This window comes from Macrotis lagotis, chromosome 4, assembly GCF_037893015.1.
Source record: "Macrotis lagotis isolate mMagLag1 chromosome 4, bilby.v1.9.chrom.fasta, whole genome shotgun sequence".
NCBI lineage: Eukaryota > Metazoa > Chordata > Mammalia > Peramelemorphia > Peramelidae > Macrotis > Macrotis lagotis.
In genome coordinates, this window is record NC_133661.1 from 1,135,481 (window position 1) to 1,141,480 (window position 6,000).

The following is a 6,000-nucleotide window of genomic DNA, read 5'->3' on the forward strand; positions in this document are numbered from 1 at the left end:
TACCATGTACTATATTTTCTCTCTCCTTTCACCCTGACTCTGCTGTAGGGTAGCTGAGTGGCACAGCAGACAGATCCCTGGTCCTGGGGCCAAGAAGCCCTGAGCCCCCATACCACCCCTTAGGCCCAGCATCCACCTGGCCCTATGGTCCCGGACAGGCCTTCCAATCCCAGCCCTTTGCAAGAAGTAAAAAAGAAAATATGTTATATCTGACCACTCTCCCCCCATGGTCCATCCTCTTCTCATTCATTCACATCCCCACCCCTTCCCACTATCCCCCCCCTACTTCTTACTCCAAATGTCTATACCCCATTGAGTATATATGCTGTTTCCTCTCCTAGTCACCTCTGATGAGAGTGAAGATTCCCTGATTCCCCCGTGCCTTCCTCCCTTACATATCATTGCAATAGCTCATTGTAATAAAGAAAAATCTTATTATATGAAATATCTTGGCCTATTACCCCTCTCCTTTTTCTTTCTCCCATTCTATTGACTCCATTTTTACACCATATTTTATCTTCAAATTCAGCTTTCTCCTGTGCTTCATCTATAAAATCTTCTACCTGCTCTGTTAATTGAGAAGGTTCATATGAGTATTATCAGTGTCATTTTTCTATCCAGGAATACATGCAGTTCATCATCATTAAGTCCCTCATATTTTCCCCTTCTCCAATCTCTATGCTTCACCTGAGTCCTGCATTTGAAGATCAAACCTTCTGTTTAGCTCTGGCCATTCCAACAGGAACATTTGAAATTCCCCTGGTTCATTGAAAGTCCATCTTTTTCCCTGGAAGGGGACATTCAGTTTTGCTGGGTAGTTGATTTTCGGTTGCATTCTAAGCTCTTTTGCCTTCCGGTATATTATATTCCAAGCCCTTTGAGCTTTTAATGCAGTTGCTGCTAAGTCCTGTGAGATCCTGACTGCAGCTCCATGGTATTTGAATTGTGTCCTTCTGGCTGCTTGTAATATTTTCTCTTTGACTTGGGAGTTCTTGAATTTGCTATAATATTCCTGGGGGTTGGTTTTTTGGGATCTCTTTCTTGGGGGGATCGGTGGATTCTCTCCATTTCTATTTTGCCCTCAGCTTCTAGGATATCAGGGCAATTTTCCTGTAGTAATTCTTTGAAAATGATGTCAAGGATCTTTTCCTGATCATGACTTTCAGGTATTCCAATAATTTTTAAATTATCTTTCCTTAGTCTGTTTTCCATATCAGTTGCTTTTTCAATGAGATGTTTCACATTTTCTTCTAATTTTTCATTTTTTTTGGTTTTGAAGTAATGAATCCTGGTTTCTCATAAATTCATCAATCTCTCTGAGGTCCATTCTTTGTCTGAAGGATTTGTTCTCCTCAGAGAGTTTTCTTATCTCTTTTTCCATCTGGCCAATTCTGCTTTTTAAAGCATTCTTCTCCTCAATAACTTTTTGAACTGTTTTATCCATTTGACCTAAGCTGGTTTTCAGCATGCTATTTTCTTCAGCATTTTTTTTGGATTTCCTTGACTAACTGCTGACTTCATTTTCCTGTTTTGCTTGCATCTCTCTCATTTCTTTTCCCAATTTTTCTTCTAACTTCCTCATTTGATTTTTAAAGTCTTTTTTGAGCTCTGTTATAGCCTGAGCCCAATTTCTGTTTTTCTTGGAGTCTTTAGATGCAGGAGCTTGTGTTTCCTCATCTTCAGATTGAGTGGTTTGATCCTTCTTGGGCTCACAGGCAAAATATTTCTCAATGGTGTTCCTGTTTTTTCTCTGCTTGCTCATTTTCCCAGCCTAAGCCTGTTTTGGGGTGCTTCCTGAGCTTTTGGGACACTCCCACAAGGATCTCAGTGTGTGAGGCTCTGTCTTCCCTCCTGGTCTGTGAATGACCATAAGCTCCCCCCTCTGCAACGGGGCTGAGGTGGAGGGGCCCTGCTGTTCTATTGGGGGGTAGGCCTAGATTGTGATCAGGATCTGAATGTAGTCAGAACCCCAGCATCCTGGTCCAGGGGCAGAGCTTGGCAGTCTCTCTTCACTGCCCTCCCTAGGTTCAATGGGCTCATGGCCTGGGGGATCCTGCTTACCGGCTCTGCCTGCTTCTGTTTCCTGGATCTGGACTGCCTTGGCCACACTGCTCCCTGTGTGCCTTGGGGGCTGGGCTTCACATGCTCGCTCTGGCAGAGGTCCCCCACTGTTCCCCCAAGTTGTGCCCAGTGCTCCATGGGGTATAGGTCAGGAAACTCCCCCCCCCATGCGTGGTCTCTCAGTGCCCTGGGGCTGCCTCCGGGAGGCTGATGTTCTTTTGCTCTGGGGGGGCCGCCCCTCCGACCCAGACCCCGGGGAGCAGAGCCTTTCTGCTCTTTTCCAGGTTACCTTGAGTAGGAGAACTGCCTCCCTGGGTCCCTCTGTGAGTTCTGTCTCTCAAAAATTTAGTTAGAGTCCTTATTTTATAAGTTTTATGAGAGAGCTCCTAAGAGAGGATCCTCTCTTGTTGCCATCTTGGCTCTGCTCCCCCTGAAAGGCTCTTATTATTACAAATTTAGTTCATTTCTCTATATTTTTGAGAAATGGGGCTGGTATCAGAGAAACTTACTGCAACCCCCCCCCCCCCCCCCCCAGTTTCTTGCTTTCTCATTTTGGCTGCAGAGGTTTTGTTTGTATAATCCCTTTTTAAATTTCACATAACTGAAATTATCCATATTGTTTCCTAAGATTCTTTATATCTCAGTTGATCATAAACTCTTCTCTTATCCATAAATCTGATAGATATATTTTCCCATGCTTTCCTCATTTGCTTATACTATCTCCCTTTATGTCTAAATCTGTCCATTTTGACCTTATCTTAATACATGGTGTGAGATGTTGGTCAGTACCTCTTTTCTGCCAACTTTTTTTCAGTTTTCAAAGCTTCCTTTGTCAAATACTGAATTCTTTTTGCCAAAACTGCAGTCTTTGGACTTATCATATAAAGGATTATTATCATTTACTGTAATGTAACATGTAAGCAATCTATGTCACTGATGCAGTTTGAGATCCGATTATGGCCAGTCTACCTTCCTCTGCATTTTTTGCCCATCAATTCCTTTTATATTCTTGACCTTTTGTTCTTTCCAGATAATTTTGATATGGTTTTTCTAGTTCCACAAAATAAAATTTTGGTAGTTTGGGATGGAAGTGAATAAGTAGATCAATTTAGGTAGAATTGCAATTTTTATTATATTGGTTTGGATTACCTAAGAAAAATCAATTTTTTTCCTAATTGTTTAGATCTTCCTTTGTATAACAAAAAAAGTGTTTTTTGATTGTGTTCATATAATCCCTGGGTTTGTCTTGGCAAGTAGACTCCCAAAGATTTTATATTGTTTGCAATTATCTTGAATTGAATTTTTCTTTCTATCTCTTGATGCTGGTAGTATATAGAAAAGCTGATAATTTATTATATTCTGCAACTTTGCTAAAATTGTTAATTATTCCAAGTAGTTTTTAGTTGATTCTCTAGGATTCTCTAAGTATGCCATTGTATCACCTGCAAACAATGATGATTTTGTTTCCTCATTACCTGTTCTAATTCCTTCAATGTCTTTCCTTTTTCTTGGCATCACCAGCATTTCTAGCACAAAACTGAATAATAGAGATAATAGAGAGAGAATATTAGAGATGATAATAATCAGGAGTGAAGCAAAGATCATTGCTTCACTCCTGATCTTATTAGGAAAAAAACTTCTGATTCCCATTGCAGATAATGCTTGCTGGTGGTTTTAGAGAAATTCTAGCCAATCTAAGGAAAGCTTCGTTTATTCCTATGTTTTCTAGTGTTTGTAGTCAGAATGGTGGTGTATGTTGTCAAAGGCTTTTTCTGCATGTATCAATTTCTGATGGCTTTGTTATTGATATGGCCAACTCTGAGTGAACTATCCCTGCATGTAAATCCCATCTGGTCATAGAATATGTTCCTGGTGATTTATTGTTGTGATCTCCTTTTATTTAACATTTTTGATAGATTTTTCCTTAGGGAAATTGAGTTACAGTTTCTGTTTTTGGTTTTGCTCTCCTTGGTTTAGGGAGCAAGACTAAATAAGGAATTCAATAGGAATTGTTCTTTTCTTATTTGGGCATTGGTGGGAAATGCCCAAACTCATCAAGCGAAGAAAAAGCCCTGGCTGAGGATGGGGTCTTGCCCTCCAACCCTACTTTGAGGCCTCTCCCTAGGGTGGTCATGGCCCCAGGTTCTTGAGGCTCAGTTGAAGAAGCTGTCCCTGCAAGGTTCCTGGTCAAGCAGGGACCAGCATGACCAGGAGCTCCTTATCTGAAAGTCACCTACAAGTGATGGATGAGAACTGTGTCCCAAGTTGGGGGGAGCTGTGGCCTCCTCACCCACAGTGTGGATGGGGGCAGACTCTCTGGGGGCTTTAGGAAGCACATAGAGCCCCCACAGATCTCTGCTTGACATTGGCCAGCCTGCCCTCAAAGAGCTTCCCAAGCTAGTAAGACAATGGACCAGGACAATCTAGAGATGACCAAAATTGGCCCCACCTAGGGGGTGGGTCAGGCTTGGGCTTCTTCTCAGGGTTCCCTGAACTGTTTGTCTTCCTTGGGCTCTACCATGCCTCCCCCTCCCCAGCTTCAGTCCCTCCTGATGGGATTCCCTTTCTTACTTCAGGGCTTCCTTGTTGGCTGAAGAACAATCCTTTTGTCTTGCCATAACCTCCCTCTACTCCTGTGTCTGGAACATGCATCCTCCTTGTGTTCTTTTCATCCTGGAGCATCCCTCCTTCCTCTGACAGGCTAGCTAAGGCCTCCAGATGGGGGAGGGGGAGCCAGGCTGACCCACCTTCCTTCCCCTCCAGGTTCTTGTTTTCTTGAATTCAGCACCAGGCCTCCATGGGGAACCTTTCCTCTCTCCCTCCCTTTTCTGCTCCCCTTTTTTCCCCTAGGTGTTGTTTCCTCCCATTGGGATGGACATTCCATGTCACCTGGCCCTCCCAATTCCTGTGGCCCCTCCTCTCCTCCATCCCCTGGCCAAAGACCTCATCTCCCCTTTCTTTGACACAAGCAGAGACCATCCTCTCATTCCCATTCCAAGTCTCTTCTCCTTCTTTTGTCCATCAGAGAGTGGCATCGTCTTGCTGCCCTGACCAACCCTGGATGACCTCCCCTTCAGCCTCTTCCAGATGCTGCCCACCAACAGGCCAAGGTAGACTCAGCACTGGACTTGACTCTCCCATCAGGCTGCAGCAGGAAGGCACTTCACACCCAGGGCTGGAATCCCCACTTCGTCTTCTTCTCTTGCCCTCACTTCTCAGTTCCTACCATTCTCCCAGGTGATAGAGGGTCCTCACAGGGACCCCCCAAACCTTCACCCAGCCCTCCTCCTCTAAGCTTTTCTTGCCCTTTTGGGACACTAGCCCTGCCTTAGGGATTCTCTTTCCTCTCTTCCCTCCTGTGACCCTCCTCACCACCAGCTCTCAAGCTCCTTTGGATCAGCTCCAAAGAATTTATTAAATACCTACAGTGTGCAGGCCACTAGAGTTACTAAGACAAAAATAACATCAAATACTGGAGCGCTCAACCCAAAACCACATAGAGTCCACATGTTGGAAAAGGGAGGTGACCAGAAAAGACCCTGTGGGACCTGAGCCACACATCAGGGGGTGCTGAGGTGAGTGGCCCAGTGGGGGTAAGCCCGAATCCTGTGCAGGAGCCTGGGTCGCTTTGGGACAGTTTGGAGGGCACGGGTGCGAGGAAGCAGGTGAGACTGTCCTGGAAAGATGTTTCTTGTAACCTAGAAGGAAGACTGGAGGCAGCAGGCCTAAGGATGGGGAAGGGAGGCAGGGCCCAGCTTTTCTACACAGCTGGGGTAGACACCTTGGTCCATAAGGTTGGGAGCAGGAGTGTGGAGAGTATGGGGCCATGACTTCTAGGGATGTTGGGACCAAAACCAGAGGGTTTTATTTGACTTTTTAGAGCATGTACAAGAGAGAAGGGGGGAGGGCTGCACTCCCACAGGACTGGGAGAGGTTGGG